General features: G+C 47.5%; 1 protein-coding gene across 1 annotated transcript in view; it reads left to right on the top strand.

Annotated features, from left to right (window-relative positions):
- ETFB (electron transfer flavoprotein subunit beta) overlaps positions 1–17527 on the top strand; it is a 511591-nt gene that overhangs the window by 356489 nt on the left and 137575 nt on the right. The gene's annotated exons all lie outside the window — the stretch shown is intronic.

The raw sequence follows: 17527 nt of genomic DNA, 5'->3' as shown, positions 1-17527 counted from the left end.
CCTAGGGTTGGCCTGATCCAACACCACCTTCCTGCTGTGAATATCTAAGTGTGGGAATCCCACTACTGACTCAGTCCTTCCTTTACCTCATGATGTTCTTGCCTTCTCTGCCACCTCTCTGGATGTTGTCAACAGGCCAGCTCTCTGCATGCTATTGCTGCTTCTAACCTTCATCCTCATGTGGTATTTGTCCTATGAAGCACCCACTTCTCTCCCTGATGTTGCACGTCCCACCTCTTCCACCATACCACCTTCAAGGTAGTCTTTCCGCCACCTCTTCCATATCACAAACACCCCTAAATGTTACCTCTTCGGTGTCACTTCTGGCCTCTGATGCTACCACTGCCTCCTTTTTCTAGAGGTTTTTCACCTCCTGCTTCTTGGTTATCTCCACTCCATTCTCTTAATGTTCCCACGTCTTTCTGCAACTAGCCTCCTTCCTCCTTTTGATGTTACCTTCTCTTCATATATAAATTAGCGAGGAAAAGAAAGAACATGGACGAAAATACATTTGCAATATATTAAAGGTGCATAAGATTCATAATTCATACAATACATGATTAAATCGATTCATAGTTGATTTGATTTTAAAATGTTTTAAAGTATGATACAATTGAGATTTAAAGATTTGTGTTTAAAACTAATTATAATAATTAATAAAATACCTGCTTTAATCACAGGTTTAAAAGTAATACATCATTCAAAAAGAATTGCTAGGAGTCTACAAAGTGGCAATATTAAGGAAACCATCCCCAAGCATCATTCTTGCCCACAAGCCCTCTCCTTCATCCACAAAAGGAGAGTTTTGAAACATGTCAAGATCCCTCTGTCTCAGGTTGCTGGTCTGAGTACAATAGATGACCAGTTGTTTTAGGGACTCCATTTCTTTTTTGTTAACACACCACCTACATGTTCTATCTTTTGTAATGGCCGTTCTTGGACCAAGACAATCAAGTGTTGGCAGTTAATTAAATTTAAATCTAATACACCATCTGCTCAATGTGTTACAAGGAAATAGATATACTTTGATTAGAATGTCCAGATAATCATTGAATATTTGCTATATTGTGAATAGGTGCAGCCTATCCGTGGTAAGGTGCCAATATCTAGCAAATAGTTTTGAGGGGATTGGGTCCTCTAACGTATTCCATATCTATGACAGGTAATCACCACAGCTGTGCTGCTTACCTGTCAGATATGGACTATGTCGTCGGACCATCCCATCGAAAGAAGGTTACCAGGTAAGTGAGTAACTTGTTCTTCTATCAAATAGTTTCTTCTTGTCTTTCGTTGGATTATTAATCAATTCAGAAATGTAAGAACCTAACTCAGTTAAAATACGATGGAGACAGTAAAATTTGCCACTGCACTTTCAGCTAAAATTATATTGTGGTCTTCATATAAACTATTGAGAAGGGGGGGTGTCATGCAACTTGGCATAGATAGACTGCCTCTTCCAGATTACTAAGGATTCAAGTATCATGAGCCCCAACACATGACGCGGAACATAGGTAGGTATTGCAAGAGCCAAACAGTGTTCTTTTCATTTCAGTCCTTCAAGGGAGTTTATGAATGGCCCCACATCTGCAAACACAACTTATAGGCCATAAATCAAAGTGGGTACAATTTTGGCACTATAAAATCACAACTCAGGCAGTGATTGAGAATTTACAATATATTGAATAAACATGTTTTAGTTGGGCAGATAGGGGCTGCATAGATCTTAATAGATGAATCTTGCTGCATAGTGAAAGACAAATATTCCAAAGAGGTTACGCTCTCCACATTTTTAAGTCCCCCATGTTCCAAGACCTCGTTGTTGGGGATCTTTTGATAGAAAAAGTGTATCTTAGGCTTACTGCCATTCACTAGGTTATTGTCAACTGCATAAGAGGTGAAAGTAGAAAGTTTACTTTTTGACTAATGGGGGATTAGTCAAAAAAGAGCAGGGCATCTGCAGAGGCAAGCCATTGGAAGGTCATGGAATTCAGTTTGAACGGCAAAGTATTGAGTCCTACAGGTTATTGATGTCTAATCGATTCAGGTTAAGATGTAGCAGAGTGAGCATGCAGTCCTGCCTCAGGCCCATGGTGTTGATTGGGTGGGACAGAATACCATCTGTACTCAGTCGGATACTGATCTTGGTTTCCTCATGATGGAGTGCTGTTAGACGTTGGGTTATCTCAGAAGATTTAGTGAAACTAAGTGTAGCCCATAATCTTTTACGTATAACCCGGTCAAAGGCACTAGTGATTTCCGTACTGGCTAAATAAATAGATCTAGCTAGTGGTCTCTTAGCTGCAGTGTATAGATGGGAGAGAATGGAACCATTTTGCAAGTTTTGCAGCTTTTCAAAAATCCCACCTGAAATGTACTGAGCCAGGTGCAGGATTGTAACTGCCTGATCCAGCTCCTTTAATAGCAATGAAGCAAAAACTTTGCTGCAGGCATGCAGAATCTCGATAAATCGATAGTTTGCAGAATTCTTTCTGTCCCCTTTTTCGTATATCTGGATTATGTTAGAAAAATGCCACGATGAAGCAAGCTTCTGATTATCAATAACTTTCACAAAAACCCCATATAATGTGTGACCAAAGTTCCGGATCTTGTTTTAATGTTATCAAGCCAAGATTGTCAGGACTGGGGGCTTTGGAAGGCTTGATTTCTTGAATCGCCTCCTGGATGTTTGCCAAGGAAAACACCCGTGTCCAGTCTATAGCTGGACTATTGCTCGGAATCTGGACATGAACATTTGTATGGACCTTCGCAAACGTTTCCTCATAATAGGCCACCCATGTAGATTCTGCAATTATATTGATATGAGATTATTGGGGGCTGTTAGGCCTTTTAAGGCAGTTTTTGCACAACCCTCTGGATTGACGACCACTGACCTAACACACATGGCAAGAAAGGGAATCAAAACCTCTCTTAAAGAATAAGTAATATGGACAAGTAACAAGGTGTTACTCTCAGGTGTAAGCTGACACAAAGGTCCAACTAGTCTACACAATTATCACTAAAAAATACACCAGACTGATACACTGAAAAATATATTTTAAATGAATTGTATCCTCCCACGTGTTCCTCATCTATGGTATCTTAGTTTCCAGCTTCAGCTGCTTTGAATAAATTGTTCTCTCGGCAGAGGGCGCTCTGCGTTGAGATGGTCGACTCGATGTCCCTTGAGGGCTTCCATTTCGGCTGACATCGTCAACTACATATCACATGCAGCGCCCGTTGGCTTCAGTTCTGTTTTTCCAAGAATGTGATTGCTTTGAGATTAACGGCACACTTCAGTTTTCTTCATATCGAAAATGGCCTTGTCTTCAGCTCTGAATACTCTGAAGACTGGCTTCAAAAAGTGCCTAAAATGCGGTGCCGTAATGTCCATCATTGACCCGCATAAGTTATGCCTCTGGTGCCTGGGCGTTGAGCATGTAATCGACAACAGTCGATCTGTCAGTCGATGACAGGTAAGGCCTTAAAAGAGCGCAAAACTAAGCTTTCAGTGCGTAGGATTGTCCCCAAATCCCCTTCTAAATTTGGGTCATCCCACGAGTCGAGAGATTCCTCTCCTCGCAAAAAAAATCCAAAAAAGATCTCACTAGAGGAGCAGACGCTCTTCATCGTCATAAAAGAAAATCGCAGAGTAGGCATAGATCACCTTCTTCCTTGTCTTCCTCAGACAGGAGCGTAGTCTGCTCGATGAAATCTTCCGCCAAAGAGGAGTGGGTACTCTTTAGGAAGAAAACTTGCAAAATCTTTTACGAGCAGGCCCCGTCCTCCTTGAAGCATAAGCAAAGTGGCCATGCTGCAGTTGAAGACCAGCATGAAGCCAAGGCGAAATCCTGCGCGCCCTCGAGCCCAGGTCATCAGCTTAAGTCTACTCAGGAATCTGACTATTCAACGAGATGGAAATCATTGAAGAAACTGTTGAGCCGAGGGTCAGGTCCCTCGAAGCACAAGAACAACGTAGAGCCATCAGGATACAAACAATATTGGTCGTTTGTACATTCTTTGATGCCTTTTGCACAAAAAAGCCAAGAAAAGGTTTTTAAACCTTTACCTAAAAAGGATTTCTTCAGGTCCTTGACTTCTATATATGAGGGCTATGAAACCTCTGATACCCCTCCATGTTTCCAATTGGAAACACCTAGTATTCAAAAGAATACTAATATACCTGAATGTTTTATTTCAGAAGAGACCAGGGTCTGGGAGCCGAAGGAAACCATTCAGACATCTAGTGAGATGGACACCACCTCAGAACAAGATTTTGGGAAACAGACCGACTGATCATGCAGATGCATCCTACAGAAGCCTAATGTCCAGAGTGGTGTAATTCCTGGGCTGGAGTAGACCAGCTCCTGCATTTGAACAGGATGACCGGATTGACATATTAGATGAGGGTTCTCAATATGACCCTATTTTACCATTCCATGTGGCATTGCAAAAAAAGGGTTGCAGCAAACTGGGAGTCTCCAGAGTCCAGCCCTGCAGTAAATAAAAATGTGACTAGAAAATACATGCCATCCAGTAGCAACCCTGTCTACCAGTCAATTCATCCAATTCCGGAAAAGCCTAGGTGTACAAGCAGCTACATCTGCCTCCATGCAAGCTGCATACCCAACCATATTCCCTGATAGGGATGACAAACGTATTCACTCTTGGGCAAAGAAAGTATTTTGTGCTAGCAGCAAGGCTTGTCTGCTAGTTCCACATGTGCCCTGGCAAAGTTTACATTCACCCTGTGGGACTGCATAGCGATGGCGGCTGATCACATCCCTGAGGGTGAGGAAAGAGACGGCTTCATGAACCTGATATAAGGGATGACAAAGAAGCCATGTCTGAGTCTCTGCAATCAGGTCTGGACACTGCTGACGGTGTCAGCAGGGCCATGGTGGCAAGCACTGTCATACGCAGATTTGCGTGGTTGAGGAAATTAGAATTTGCACTTGATGTACAATCCAGACTCTTTGCAATGCCTTGGACGGCTCCCATTTATTTGGAAATAAGGCTGATGAAATCCTTGACAAGCTGCAGACCTCAAATGCGGCAGCCAGGCAGCCACAGCCTTTTCACCCCAGTGGATCATCTTGGAGGGTAGGTCTTTACGCTACTACTCAGAAGAGTGAGAGAATAGGCTGGTCAAAGAGGACCGAGGAGATTCCCTCATGGTGGGTGAGGGATAGGTGCAAAGCCCACCCAAGCAGCAGCGTCTTTACCATCAGCCGCTGCTTCAGTCTCCTCAAAACCACTCTGAGGTCTTGACTCACGACACCCTGGAGGAAGGCAGGCTGTCACAGCATCTGAAAGAATGGTGAGGTATTACTTTGGATGCTTCGGCACTGGAAGCAGTAGCCCAGGGTTACTACCTCCCCTTTATACAGAGACCTCGGGATCATTCACAGGAAAATAATTTGCAACATTTTCCAGATACATTCCTGTTGCAGGAAATATTGACCCTGCTAGCGAAAAGTGCTATAGAACCAGTATCTATGATGGAGCAAACAGAGGATGGTAGTCTCCCTATTTCGTAATCCCCAAGGACAGAGGACTGAGACCTATCTTGGACTTGAGACACTTGAACAAGTTCCTCAGGAAGGACAAGTTCAAGATGGTCACACTTTCTCAGATCCTTCAGGCCCTCCAGCTCCAAGATTGGATGGTATTGTTGGACCTTCAGGATGCTTAATTTCATGTTCCAATCCATCACAAGCACAGAAAGTACTTGAGGTACGCCATTGGCTGTTCTCATTATCAGTTTTGAGTTCTGCCATTCGGGCTGACTTCTGCCCTGAGGGATTTCACCAAGTTAATGGTAGGGGTGGCTGCAAGTCTTAGAAGGAGGGGGGATTCATTTCTACTCCTACTTTGAGATTGGCTGATATGGGCATGTTCACCCAAACAGGCTCAGGAACATCTCAGTATCGCCTGCCACTCCCTCCACAGACTGGGCCTCTCCCTCAATTACAGGAAGTCCCACATGATACCATCTCGGGAGACTCCAGTTTATTGCTGCAGTCATGGATGCATCCTTGGGGAAAAGCCTTGCCACCCGAGGTGAAGGGCTCAAGACATTTTGCAGATTGTCACCAAGTTTCAGAGTGCCCAGCATCTTCCGGCCTTTGACTTGTTGAGGTTGCTCAGCCTCATGGCATACTGCCTTTTTCTGGTGCCAGAGGCTCACCTGAGAATGAGATTCCTTGAATGGGCACTCGTAACACAGTGGTCCCAATTCTCAGGCAGGATGTCAGACGACCTTCAGATTCCGAGCAGAGTCTTGCAAGACCCTTCTATGGTGGGCCTATGAGAGCAACATTCAGAAAGGAGAACCTTTCAGGCAACCATGGCCAGAGATAAGTGACGGACACCTCACTCAAGGGGTGGGGAGCCCAAGCCAACGATCTGACAATCGGCTGTCGTTGGTCTCCAATCGGAGTCCAAACTAAACATCAACCTTTTGGAGCGGAGGGCAGTCAGACTAGCGCTGAAGGCCTTTCTGCCCTCTCTACGGGGAAAGAATGCCCTGATAATGACATGAAACAGAGTGGCCATTTACTACCTCAACAAGAGGAGGCGTAGGGTCACTACCACTGTGTAGAAAATACCCTTTCAATTTCTTAAAGGGCTCACAAATGTGTTTCCTCTTACACCATTCCAAATACCAACTTGGGCCCGTAACTTGGTTTTAAAGTTTTTTGGCGTGCTCTCCTTTTGAGCCACTCCATTCCTGCCCTTTAAGGCTGCTAACCTAGAAAGCTATTTTGTTAGCGATAACTTCAGCCCGCAGGGTGAGTGAGTTGCTGGCATTATTCTGAAAACCTCAGTTTACCACCTTTTTAAAGGAATGGGGTTGTCCATCAAGTCAAACCCTCACTTCTACCTAAAATTGAACCGGATTATCATTTAGCACAGAAATTTGTGCTTCCCGCCTTCTATCCTCCCCCCTCATCCTGGCAAGGAAGAGGAAAGATTTCATAGACTTGATCCGAGGAGAGCTCTAAGCTTTTGTTTCAAGGATGTCAGTTACCACAACGCAACCAACTTTTCATTGGTTATACAGGGCATAAACTAGGTCTGTCTGTTACCCAGCATACTCTATCCAGATGGATCATACTGGCCATTTCAAAGTGCTACAGGCTAGCTGGGAAAGATCCCCCAGAAGTGTTAAGGGCTCATTCCACTAGGGGCATGGCAACTTCCTCTGCCCTTCAGGTGGGAGTTCCGATAAAGGATATCTGAGGCAGCTACCTGGTCCGCCATCCACACATTTATCAAAACATTACTGTTTAGTCACCTCTAACAATTAGGGAAGATTTGGGAAGGCAATTCTATGCTCCATCCTAGACGAACATTAACTCTTCAAATTTTTACTCCCTCCTCCAAAGGAACACAAATACTGCTTTGTCTATCATAGATGCGTAATGCGTGAGAGGACACAATCCATTCGAAGAACAAGTTACTTACCCCTGGTAACGTTCTTTCGACTGGATGTTCCTCCAACGTATTCCTAATCGCCCTCCCAACCTAGCCCACTGTAGAAATTCCGAGCTTTACACCTTGTGCTCTGATAATTTAAAGGCATGTTTGTTGAAAAAACAGAACTGAACCCAACGGGCGCTGCGAGTGGTATATGCACTCGACGATGTCAGCGGAGATGGAAGCCCTCGGGGGACATCGTATCGACCGCCTCGACGCACAGCGCCATCTGCCGAGGGAGAGAATTGTTTCAGAAGCAGCTGAAGCTGGAAACGAAGATATCATAGGTGAGGAATACGTGGGAGAAACATCCAGTGGAAAGAACATTACCAGGGGAAAGTAACTTGTTCACCTTTTATTATATTACACATATAGACCCCCTTCAGGTCAAATAAGTACTTGGCACATAATACACAGTGTAAAAGAAGATGCATATTATAAAAACAGGGAATATCTATAAGGACTCTCACCCTATTATTTTTTTGTGGGTCTACTATCTCAGATAGGCACCCAACATAAACATGGGGAGGTTGAGAATGAATGAACTACACAAGCAGGTAAAATCCCTTGGATCCTAAACAGTGTCCTAAAGACCTATTTTGTTTGTTATTCAGACTGGAGCTACTACCCAATGGGTTTCACAGCACGCATCTGCATACATCAGAACACAGCAAAATTAAAAGAAGCTATACAAAAACAAGAGCGTTTTCACATTTTTCCGAATTAAAGTAAAAAATATGTTTCTCTAATATCCAGTGGTAGACTGTTCCATAATTTAATGCTTTCAAATGGTGCAAGAACTATCATATGCCCTTGGTTTTCCATCTTGAAACTACCAGCGTACAGCACATTGCAGATTTGCAGATCTCGATGGTCTAGCGGCAACAGGCCAGTAAAATCATTTTGAAATGGAGGAGAGTTGCTATAAAGAGTTGTATGTATGATAGTCAAGAGTTTGGAATTAATACGAGCTTTGATGGAAAGCTAGTGGTTTTTAGTAGGAATGGCACTTGGAGAAGGTTCTAGAATTCCTCAGATTTTCAGGATCCAATGTGGGATTTTTAAGTAGTGGTGTTACCCAGTCTTGTTTCAGGATATTGGGGGGGGGGGGGGGAGTGCGGAAAGACTTGGTCACAATTTTCATTAATCATCAGAGCCAAAACATCAATGCCGGATTTAACTATCTGGGAATTACACAGGTCGCTTATACAGTTGGTGGTGGTCACACTTAAAACTATATTTTTAGGGTCTTCCATAGATGTTTCTAAGGCCCATAAACCCGCTGCAATCCCTACTTCTTGCTTGTTCATATGGTCACTTCCCACCTCAGTCTTCCGATTTATTCACTTTTGATATATTGAGGGGTTTCTGTTTAGGCATTCCCAAATGGGGTGCACTATGTGACTGAGATGAAAGGATACTATTACTAATCTCGCATATTTTTTGCTAAAGGTCCTTTGTGTTTGAACAAGTTTTCAGTTTCTGTCACTTTTAATTAATCTGAGCTATCCTCCTGTTCCTGCAGAAATGTGAATATGGCAGTGTTGGAGTTTGAAGCTTTTGATATCTATTCTGCAAGACAATTTTTTTTTTTTGCTGTAATGATTGATGCCTTATATTTTGCTCTATAGCATTTCCATGTCCAAGCATTCTGTAGATTTGGCAGTGCGTTTTGGCAGCGATCCAAGTTCTCGCGCCAACACAGAAACCAGAACCTACTCCAGGTAACTTGGACAATTTCTTGACCGTGGGACATTCACTAATTAAGACAGACATGTGCAGAATCGCAACTAGCACTCAAAGCCACAATAACTGTATGCCCTTTATACTATTATGGTCTCCCACTAACGTTACAGCCTTAAGTGTTGCAATGTTATTTTTTTATTTCTAGATCTTCGGCTAACGGTCCAAATTCGGGTATTTATGTATCCGTGTGGTTTCAGTCACCACGGTCGTATCAACCCCTGTAACGCAGGCCCTATTATCTGAACAATATATTAGATGGAAGGCTTTCCAGCTTGATGTTTGTCAAGTCTGTGTGACATAACGCAACATATTTATCAATAATGTGAGCTAATTGAGATGTGTTGAGTCATTTTTCCCATTACAAATGCAAAAAGGGAGAAATAACAGCTTGCTAGATAATGTAGGAGAGGTCAGAAGGCTTACCAAAAGAGCTGAACGTGCAGAGCTACAGAACCCACCCTTGTTATATATGATGGGTGCTGAACACCTGGTCTAAGATATAAAACACATAGGCATGGGATAGGAATCAAAGGGATTTAGACACTTTAACCAATAAAGAAAAACACTCCTAAGACCAACACCAACAAGCCACATTATTCTAGATCATCTAGGGTATAGCATTAACATACAAATGCACACATGCAAATTAATGATAGGGCTGGAAGGTGGAAAAATGTTCTATATGCAGCCAAGAAAATCAGGTTACATTTTAGACACTGAACCGTGCAATTCAATCCCAGGAAAAATTAAGTTTCCCAAATTAGCTTTAGTGCACAAATTTATTCTTTGACTAGAGGGGAAGAGCAGAACTTTAAAGATAGATTTAAAATCACAGGAAAGTCCTACAATTCCAGTTCTTTGTCTAGAACGCCCTGAACCTCAAGTGGGCCCGGGATAAATGTGCAGGGCCAGGTATGCCCCAAGATAACTTTAGGAATATTCAAGGACAGATAGAACGTTGCGTAGGAGTCAATACGACAATCAGTGGGCCATCTGCATGTATGGGAAAAAAGAAGGTAAGCCTGTTTTACCTCTCTGGTGAATATTCTACTGCAAGCAACCCAGGGAGGAACAGAGGTGCCCCCATGTAGAGATCCGGAGGTTGGTTGCAAAACCAGAACACCCAGGAAAAGTGAGGACCCGCTGTTGCAAGTCAAAAGGAAATGTGGTTAAGACTTGCCACAAAGAATCTTAACCCCAGGATCAGTGGGCAGCTCCACAAGGGTGAGTATCTTGAATAATCGCAAACCTCAGAACACAGAGGTAAGTGCATGCAGCAGCAGGTTCTCCAAAGACATCAAAACAACCCAGCTAAGTACAGGCTACTTTTGTAGGTGCAGTTTACAGAATCCTGTGGCCAGGGGTAATAAACCCTAAGCCAATGAAGATCCCCCTGATGCAAAAGAACAAACACCCTGCCAATCACTACCACTTTCAAGCAAGGAATGAATAAGCTGGCCAGGAAAACGTGGGATCCACATGACGATGGATAAGAAAGTGTGGCGGCCCAGCAGATGGAGAGGGGGCTTTTGCCGGCCCCAACACACTTCCAGGTGCCAAATTGTCACGCACTGAGGTGGCTGACCTTGGCGGGAGACTCATTCTACTTGGCTGAAGGAGCAGCGTTTTTCATCTTCCCAGCAAGGTAAGCCATCAAGGCTTGTGTGGTGGGGCAGTGCCTTAACATTGGATGGAGTGGCGAGGGCTCTTTCAAAATCATTGTTCTAGAAAACAAATCTCTACCTGATCAACTAAAAAGTATTTAAATACTGCTGCACTGCTGAATTGTGCATTTGTGTGTGCACCTCGTGGCTAAGCCCAGTGTGCTATTTAAATGTTCAGTTTGCCACTCTCCATCATGGCTGCTGCAGCAGGATGCACTGGGAGTGCCTGTCCTGATATAGCTCTGACTGGCCCAGCTTACCTCTTCAGGGCCTATCAGAGTAGCTGGCAGGCAAAAGCCGGCCCCTCTCCATGGCCCTCTTCCAGGGCCCCTGTCTGGCCCTGTCCGGCGCTGGAGGGAGCACCTCTCCCTGCCGGTACACCTTGTCCCTTTGCCTCTCGTCAATGCTCCCAAAGGATTCACACGGACCTAGTCCACTGGACGTTCTGACCACAAACAAAAATCTTGACTTCAGTTGCTCTGGTAAGCAACATGGTCTGGATCACCAACCTTCCCTGGACGCACTGACTGCTCTAATTGTTTCCTGCTCCTTCACCTACCTGCCTAACCTATAATCTCGGCACCAATTGAAATATGCATCACCTTCTACCTCCTACTTTAGTCCCAAATCATTTAAATCTTTTTCTATTCTATGATGTACTTCCAACTGTGCATCCATTTCGTACTGCTTTTCAGTGCTTTCTGTCAAAATTCAAATTTAGGTGTGTTCCCAACTGTGCATCCACCATTTTGTAGTGATTTTTAGTGCTTTCTGTAAATTCTAATTTTGGTGTGCTTTCCCAATTTTCAGCATGCTCACTATTTTTGTCCACTTGGCCGCCAGGTGAGATTCTATTGTTGCATAGTGCTTCTGACACTCTCCCCTCCTATCCTCTGATTTCCCTCCCCCACCCCCTTTGTCTCTGCCCCCATGGTGCTCTGTCTCTCATATCCTAATTGCTTCACCTATCCTCCCTCTCGAAGTCTGGAAGGAAGAAAATTAAAAAGGCCCTCCTGACTTCCAACCCTGGTTTGCCATTGCTGGTGGCACCAGAAGGGTTGTGCTCCTGGCTCACTTCATCTTACAAATGGAACATTAATTTCGAATGGATTGTGTCCTCCAACGTATTCCACATCTTGGACCGGTAATGTCCACTGCTGTGCACTTTGGAAACTTTTTCAGCAGAGGAAGTCCTGTGTCGATGACGTTGGGTCGATGTCCCTCGAAGGCCTCTGTCGAGGGCGACGTCACCAGATGTTATAAATAGACCACACGGTGACCGTAGCCTCATTTCAGTTTTTTCCGCGAACATGTTGCTTCGTGAAACTCGCCACGCCTCGTGTGTTTCATCGTTGAGATGTCTTTTTCTCCAGCATGGGGTCTGGCATGGATTCACATGCTCATGAATATTCCCCGTCAGGCCGGGAATCCTCGGTATAGAAAAAAATCAGTATCAGTATCGGTTTCGTTTCTGATCTGTCTTTCTTAGTAGTAGTCTCTGGGTCAAACTGCCCCAGCCAATGACAGCCCTCTCCCTAAGCCCCGCCTCTGGCAGCCATCCTCAGATTTTTACCGCACATTCAAGTGTTGGGAGTCCTCGTGCTGTAGCTCTCGAGCTTTTGCTGCGTTTTCGCGTTTTTTCCAGATTTTTCTCATTTTTCGGTTAAATATAGCCTCAAGCTCCACCGTTTCTACATCCGATCAACGGGGATCCGTTTCAGAGTTTTCTACGCCCCTCAAGGGTAAAGATTTCGTCGAGTTACGCTTTTGGAGGATTCCAGAAGTTCCGAGGCCTACCCCAGACATGGCCCAGGAGAAAGGAAGCTCTACGTCCGGGAAGCTGTTCAGGACCTGCCCTGGATCCCAGCTTCAGAATGTTTTCAAGGAGGACGAGCATTCGTTATGCCTCTACTGTCTCCATGAGGACAAGACGCACACGGAGGAGGACTGTGCGTTTTGTGGGAACATGTCGGAGCGGACCATGAAGGATCGCCACCTCCGTCTCGCCAACTGGCTGGAAGGGAAGAGCCCGTCAGGCGAGAAGAAGGAAAGGAAGTCCGAGCAGTCTTCTAAGTCCTGTGAGGGCGCCCTGGCGACGGGGGCCCAACAAAAGGCTAAGCACCGCGAGTCCGCGGGCACCAGGAGCGCCGAACGGTCAGGCTCCTTGGCTGCCAGGCAGGGCGCATCCTCCCCGGCGCCATCAACCACGAGCCAGCGCTCTGGCTCGGGTAAGAGGAAGTCCGAGAACCCGGCGAAGCTTCTGGAGAGGCCCCGGTCTATCTCGAAGATTCCGGCAGAGAGGGAGCGAGGCTCGGACCCTCCCCCCAAGGTGAAGGCCCCAGGCATACAGAAGGTGACGATGGCCTTAATTCACCCTGCTAAGACCTCGATTGAGGATGTCGCCGCGGCCCTGGCTCAGCCTGTGGAGGCTACACCAGTGGAGGCGACCTCAGGACCCAGAGTCTCCCTGGCACCGCGGAGGGAGTCGTCTTTCAGGCCCATTGAGAAGACCCCCACAAAGTCCTCGTTGGAAAAGGTGGGGGAGGGGCTGGTGGCCATCGTGGATACGGACACAACCTCTGAAGAAGAGCTCATCGAAGTCGTGAAAGAGGCCCAGCCCAGGATCCCGACGAGGGCGACGACGAGAGCGACGGTGTCGCCGGCGAGGCTCCTCAAGAGCCCTCGCGCCCGTCGTTTCCGGCGCCGCAGGACACTTGATTCAGTCCTTATGCTCGGAGAGGAGGACAAGGTTGCCCCTCCCCCTGACGGAGGTACCTGAGCCAGACCCGACGGGGGAACCGGAGCCAGGACCTTCAGAAAGTCCACCGCATAAGAGGAGGACGACGCATCCTACGCCACCTCTCCCACCTCTGCGGCCTGCTCTGCCTTCCCCCCGGTCTACTACCCAAGTGGATGATGCAGGCACAGACATGGCTACGACAGGTACAGATGACGACGGAGGCGACGACGGGACGTGTCCCCCGTCGCCCCCTGCTCGGGCGTCCCCGCCCGACGAGATTGGATCCTTTCATGCCATGATTTCCAGGGCATCCGAGCTCTTCCAGCTCTGCCCAGAAGAGAAGAAGGAAGGGTTCCTTTACCAACGGCGCGAGGCTAAAAGGAAGACGGTCCTCGTCGTACCGCTTCTTGATTACAACTGGGATGAGGGGCTCGCCCTCCTCAAGAACCCTGCCACGCGCCGGCAAAGCGGGACCGGTACGAGAAGTACTGGGTCCCGACGCTGCCCCCTTGTGCCTTCGGGCGCAACCTACCCCGGATTCGGTCGTCTCGGCGGCGGCAAAGAAGAAAGCTGGGGGGGCATCGGCCTCCACATCAACTTCCCCGCCGGACGGCGAGGGCAGGAAGCTGGACACGATGGGACGAGGGATCATCTCATCCGCAGCAACGACTATCAAGGCAGCCAACACCCTGGTTATCGTAGCCCGCTACGACAGGGAGTTGTGGTTCAAAATCGCCCCTCTGTTGGACTTCCTTCTGGACGCCAAAAGGGCTGAGGCCCTTGGAATCCTACAGGAAGGTGCGATTGCTTCGGACCACACCATCACGGTGGCAACGGACATCGCCGACACCGGTTTCTGTCAGTTGGGCAGCAGCGTTTGCTTGAGACGACGAGGATGGCTCAAGGCCACGGATTTCCGCCAGGACGTACAAACCAAGGTTTTGGACATGTCCTTCGACGGGAACAACCTGTTTGGGAAGGCGGTTGATCGTCCCTTCAGGCCATCAAGACAGACAGACTGCCCGGGCACTGGGAGTGCTGCAACGACGACGGCCGTCCTTTCGGAGCTCCGGAGGCAGACAAGGTGCCTCCAAGGGATCCGGCAGTGGCTCCTCCATGTACCACCAAGCGACAAGATCTTCGTCCCAGGAAGCCTACAGGGGGCGCGGCAAGTCAGGTGGTGCCCGTCGACGTCAAGGAGGCAAGGCGGCCTCCTAACAAGATTGAACCGACTGTGGGGTCGGGCCCCCACCGAACCTCCCCGGTGGGAGGCTGGCTGGCGAGCTTCGTCAGCGTGTGGGAGTCCATCTCCACCGACCGTTGGGTGCTGGACGCCCTGGCCCATGGGCACGCCCCCGAGTTAAGTGCCCTCGCCTTCCACCCATGGCCAGGAAGGAAAATCACGTCCCTCAACTACTGTTGGAAGTAAGGGCGATCCTCAAGAAGGGTGCCATCGAGCTCGTCCCAAAGAGGCTTCGGGGCTCCGGAGTTTACTCAAGGTACTTCCTCGTAAAAAGACAGGAGGATGGCGCCCCATCCTGGACCTGCGACGACTGAACAAGTACATCAAGGCACAGAAGTTCTGTATGGTCACCCTCCAGCACATGCTGGGACAGCTGGAGGAGGGCGATTTCCTGTCGTCGGACTTGGAGAATGCGTACTTCCACATCCCCATTCTAAAAAGACACCGAAAGTTCCTCAGGTTTGTGGTCCAAAGGCGGCACTACCAGTTCAAGGCCCTCCCGTTCGGATTGAAGTCGGCACCCAGGGTGTTCACCAAGTGCCTACAGGGGATCCACATCTACCCCTACCTGGACGACTGGCTCATCTGGGCAAGGACAAGGGAGCTCGCCGTGGAGCACACTGCGAAGACCGTCCAGCTGCTCACAGACCTGGAATTCTCCATCAACTTTCCAAAATCCCACCTGGTTCCGTTGCACGTCGCCCTGTTTCTGGGAGCCAAGCTCGACACAGTGGCCCGGCTGGCCTCGCCGTCGGAGGAAAGAACCAGGACCATTCTGGGCAAGGTGCAGCGTCTGCTGGCCACGGACATGGCCAGGGTAAGATCTATCAAGTCCCTCCTCGGGATGATGTCCTCCTGCATTTATCTGGTGCGCCTTTGCAGGCTTCGGATGCGCCCCTTACAAGAGTTCCTCGACGCCCGCTGGGTCCAGTCGACGGGCAGCTTCGAGGACAGGATCCCTCTCAATGAGACGTTCCGTCAGGCGATCCGGTGAGACTGTCTCCCAGGGCATGTAAAGTCACCATTGGCTTTACTAGTCCCAAATTATGAACAGAAACCAGTACAAACCATCCTATTGTGGACGTACTGGTCGGGGCAATTCGATTGCCCCGGGGTCTGTTTGAAGGGGCACGTCTCCGTCCCCCCTGATCGAGTTTTGGCTGGTGGCAGTGGATACTACTTTTTATATTCGACCGCAAATATATCTATGGGATTTTCCCATTGTTCGAGGCTACCAACTTTAATTATTTAATTCTTATAGCCTCGAACATACCGCTGGTTTATTTAATTAATATTAATTCACCGGTTGGTATTTTTTGCCAGAACTCGATTCTAAAATGGAGTTTGTGTTCTCTTCTGTGACTCCAACCCAAGTGGAGCCCTTTGTTCCACTTTTTGGCGGGTTTCTCCACAGGAGCCTCCAAAAGTGGTGCCACTCTGTATGGGGAACCACAGGGGGTGTGGGAGGGGGTTTAGGCACCCTGGACTGAGTTACCTTGGTAACTCAAGTCGCACTCTTGGCCTGAAGGGACCGGCTCACCACTTAGCATGTTTGATTGACAGCTAGGCTGAGTGGATGGGGGGGGGTGTGCTGCATAAAAGCAGGGCTTTGGGGACTGGAACTTCAGAAATCGCCACAGGACCTAAGAATCCGAGGAGGGAGAAGCTGAGCCGACCTGCAACGACGACACCACCGGTGGAGCCCTGCTGAACCGTCTCACCACTTTTCCCGACGACAGAGGAGATCTCCAGTCCAGAGAGTCTTCTTCCTTTGACTGCTGGGGATAACCAGTTTTGCCTTCTTTTCACTTTCCTGGAGCATCTCGTGGCCGCCTTGCCCGTGCCAAGCACCCCGGCAACCGGAATACCACGGTTTACCACTACCGCGAAGAGAAGTACCTTTTTAACCAAAACTCTGCGGCTGGTTTCTTCCCTGGCAGTGCAACGACCTTCATCTTTCCTCCACAGCGAGACTTCTTCTTCCTCTGGACGAAACACTGACTTGCACCTGCTGCCAGGAACAACTGCCCCCGCTGGAGCTTCCTTCACACTTAAGGTACTGTGTCCCGCCTGGCTTCCCTTGCGACAGATCGTTCGGGGTGACTGTAAAGCCTAGACTTTCTAACCTGGGCTAGCCTGGGACAACCTAGCTAACTTTTCCTGACTTTGATTGCATCCTTTTTGTGCGAACGATCTACAAGACTCTTTGGGCATAACCCCACTGTGTGAACCTGGACCCCTTCTGCTTGCTCTCTCCAAGAGTGGGCCTTGCAATTGACTTCCTGGCTCCCCAGTAGAACTCTGCCTATCCTGCCTTACTGTGGTTCTTTTAAAAGTATTGAAACTTGTGTGCTTCCTTAACGCTGCCTTTTTCCCTCCCTTTCTTTATAACTGATTAGAGTGTCATCTTATGTTAAGCGCTCAACTCTGTCTGAAAAGAAGTGGTGTTTCTCACTAAGACTGGTCTAATAAGTGAATAGGGTTGTATATCTATGAGTGACTGTGTGCTGAATTTACTTACCTCGTTTTTTGCTAGTGTAAATCCCAAGTGTGTCTTTAAATAAATAATTATATACTTTTACACCAAAGCTCTGGTTGGTGTTTGTGCTACTGTGTCTCTGTACCTATGGTGTATACTCTGCATACTGCCTAACT

Source organism: Ambystoma mexicanum, chromosome 1p (genome assembly GCF_040938575.1).
Source record: "Ambystoma mexicanum isolate Mex_15411 chromosome 1p, UKY_AmexF1_1, whole genome shotgun sequence".
NCBI lineage: Eukaryota > Metazoa > Chordata > Amphibia > Caudata > Ambystomatidae > Ambystoma > Ambystoma mexicanum.
This window is presented reverse-complemented; position numbering and strand designations above follow the sequence as displayed.